We start from the raw sequence: 3986 nt of genomic DNA, 5'->3' as shown, positions 1-3986 counted from the left end.
AACTTTCTTCAGTGAATGTAACCTTTCCCTGTTACTACCATTGCCACTTTCAAAATCATTTATGCCTTCAACAAGAAAAAAAAAAATCAGTACAAACCCCTCTATTTTTAAAATATACAACAAAAGCAGGGACCGGTTGTATAAATTCCAGTATATTAAATATTGCTCACAAACTTTTTAACTATTAAAATTTTCCTATCGCTTACAACCCTTGCACTACTGAGAAGAGAGAAGGGAAAGAAATCCAATTATGTAACAACATATTGGCTATTTCTCAGCTTTCTGGAGAATCTGGGGCTGCTTTGTTTTAAATATTTACTATACCAAAAATCTCATGGCTGTAAACATATTTGACACAAGAAAACAGAATTTTAGAATCAAAACACATCATTTCCCAAAAGCAAATTCAGCAGAACAGTACAAAGCACAAACCATCTTAATAGGCTGCCATCATTCAAACGGCAAAAATATTATCAAGTTTCATAAAATTTCCCCCTTCTCCCTCCAAAACAGCTATGGAATGTTCTACAGATTTAAAACTGAGATGCAATGCAACTGAGAGAGGGAAAAAAATGCAGAAGATATTACTTCTATGAAAAGAGTTATACGGTAAAAAACCAAATATTAAAGGTGCTATAACAAAGTGAAACCAAACAATGATGAAGATAATGGTCCATCTTGAGGGTAGAGAGGCCTTACAGAGAGATCTGTATAGACTAGAGCGCTGGGCAATCACCAACCATATGAAATTTAACAAGAGCAAGTGCTGGGTTCTGCACCTGGGATGGTGTAATCCCAGTTATATGCACAAACTGGGGGACGAGAGGCTAGAGAGCAGCCTCACAGAAAGAGATCTGGGGGTTTGGGTTGACGGCAAGTTGAATATGAGTCAACAGCATGTCCTGGAAGCCAAAAGGGCCAACCATGTCCTGGGGTGCATCAAGCACAGCATAGCTAGCCAGTCAAGGGAGGTGATTGTCCCACTCTGCACTGCACTATTGTGGCCCCACCTCGAGTACTGTGTGCAGTTTTGGGCACCTTAATATAAGAAGGACATCAAACTATTAGAGTGTGTCCAGAGGAGGGCAACAGAGATGATGAAAGGCCTCGGGAGCAAGACTTACGAGGAGCAGCTGATGTTACTTGGCTTGCTCAGCTTGGAGAAGAGAAGACTGAAGGGTGACTTCATCGCAGTCTGCAACTTCCTCAAAGGGGGTAGCGGAGGGGGAGGTGCTGATCTCTTCTCTCTGGTGACTGGCGATAGGACACAAGCTAATGGATTGAAGCTGCGTCAGGAGAAGTTCAGATTGGACATTAGGAAAGGGTTCTTCACTGGGAGGGTGGTTGGTCACTGGAACAGGCTCCCCAGGGAAGTGGTCATGGCACTAAGCCTGTCAGAGTTCAAGGAACGTCTGGACGATGCTCCTAGTCACATGGTTTATTTTTTGGCAGTCCTGTGAAGAGCAAGGAGTTGGACTCAATGATCCTTATGGGTCCCTTCCAACTTGAGATATTCTATGATTCTATGATTCTAAAGGACAGATATTTGTACCTTCCTCTCAGCTTTGACTGTGTCATGAAAGAGGTTAGACTGTGTGATTGCAATCATTTTTCATGGCCTACAAACTGTATGGATGACTATGCAACTACGTGGAGTCTTATTGAAGCAGCTGGGATATCTTGTTCACATAAACACAAGTGAGAAAAAAAGGATTGTTCTTTACAATTAACCCTTACTAGAGTTTAAATCAAGCTAAGCAGCACTTGTGATGGGGCAATCAAAACCCACTACATTTTGAGTATCTAGCAAGAGAATTTCATTTTGGAAAATATGGTTAAGAAAATAAAATGCAAAGTAGGAAATGAAGGTTGTTAGAAGTAAGCAAACTTGGTTTTAAATTATGGTATAAAAAAAAAAAGACATTTTAAAATGTTTTTGGTTTGTTAGGAAATTTGCACTGTCTCTATGAGAGTAAGTCAGGCAAAAGATGATTTGGCAGCAGCTTTTAGTTGGAGACATGCAACAAATCGGGAAGTAGAGTCACTCCCTGACTCTACAGGAATAACAATGTTGGAATAAACTGACAGAACCATTATTGCCATTGCTTTTTTCCAAATAGGTACTGTAGTTTATCATAAGGTATAGTCACATTTCAGACTGGATTGCGCTGTGACATCAAATTCCCCGGCAGAAACCCAGCTACAGGAGAATAATTTTCTTACTCCTTGCTTACCCCATCCATTTCAAGCACCATTTCAATAAAATGGAACTGTGCTGTTCCATCTCCTTTTAGACACTCAGTTCACAATTCATACTAAAATATGTAACGTGTGTTTGTGGACACACAGCATCATAGTAACCAAGAAGACATATGAACAGAAAAGCCCTAAAAGCATTAGAAGGTAATGGTACTTTTTGTTATGATCTGTTTCCCTTTTGGGGGGGATAGAAGTGACTGGTGGCAGAGTGCTATTAATGGCACCAAAGACAATAAGAAAAGCCAGGGGTTTTAATTATCACTTCTTTGGCCTGAGAGTTTAGTGAGCTTTATTTTTAAAATCCTCTTATGTCATATGGATTTTACCCAAACTCTACATCTCTGTCTAAACCCCTTCTTTTTCATAATAAATGCCAGAAGTTAAAGCATCACCATACTGCTCAGTTCATGTAAATATTTATTTATTTTAAAACAGTTAGTTATTATTGACAATACTGTTATATACAACACGTTACCTAGTATACAGTGTTCAGTCATCACTAACCTTCCCCCCAACACGTGCTATTTATGAAATTTCTGTATCATACTTATTTTTATGATTCTGAAATATATATATGCATTAGAAAGAGTAAAGTGCATTTAAAATATTATTTCGCTTCCCATGATTCCTGTCAAAATACTATGATTTTAAAATATATAGAGAGGGCAGTCAAAACACATTTGCAAAAATAAACATATTTCTAGCTTTGTAACACATTGCAGATTTTGGCCAGCTATTTTCCACTCAGCATGAGAAACTTTGCACCATATGTCCAGCTCTCATTTGGAATGGATATTTATCTTATTTGGAATAACAACCATGAGAATTATCTGGTCCCCAGTTATCTGGTAACACAACAGCTATCTTTGGGTGTTGGGGTTTTTTTCTTTTCCTTTCAAATTAGCACTTTGACTCTGCTTCAGTTAGAAAGACCTCCTTGCACTTTCAGACTTGGGCTTATCCAGTAAAATTATGAAGTGCCAACTTTGCGAATGTCCTATGGAGTTCCAAATATACTTTTCCCTTATATTAATATGTAACACATTTTAATCAGTGCTTGTGTTGATAATGCTTCCTAAAGAAGCAGTGAATTCTGACACTGCAGAAAATCAAGACCCCTTTTTTAAAGCTGCAAATTAAGTGTTCTACACAGAACCAATATAGATAAACTTGCAATGATCAAATCAAATCCAAATCCTATCACACAATGGCAGTAACAAGAATACCAATCAGAGCAGCTGCTGGAAAAATAATATTTGTATTGCCCACATTTTTGCAGATTATCTAAAGCAAATTCCCTCATGCTGTTGTCACTGAGCTGTTACAGTGAGAACCAGCAGATGGTTAATCAATCCCAAAATGCCCTTCAGGAGCTACAACAGCTGTGTATGGTCAGCACGAGTAAACTCATCCAGAGTAAACGTGAACTGGAAACTGCAGCATGGAAATACAATAGTTTCCTTTCCTTGTTACAATGAGATGAGTCTGCAAACATTTCTTAAGCTTTGAACTTTCCAGAATAAATTCAATAAGATTTCTATAGCAGTCTTGTGTAACCTGTCTACATATAATAAATTCAAAATCAATTTATTAGTGGGGACAGTGTTAATTAAATTGAATTATTCCAGGCTGAGCAAAATGTACCATCCACAAATGACAGACAACAGCCCTGCAGTTGTTAATCTGAGGAAATATTTAAAGTTTCAGATAATTTATTCACCAGCGCT

The sequence above is a fragment of the Pygoscelis adeliae genome, unplaced genomic scaffold (genome assembly GCF_000699105.1).
Source record: "Pygoscelis adeliae isolate BGI_AS28 unplaced genomic scaffold, ASM69910v1 Scaffold78, whole genome shotgun sequence".
NCBI lineage: Eukaryota > Metazoa > Chordata > Aves > Sphenisciformes > Spheniscidae > Pygoscelis > Pygoscelis adeliae.
This window is presented reverse-complemented; position numbering follows the sequence as displayed.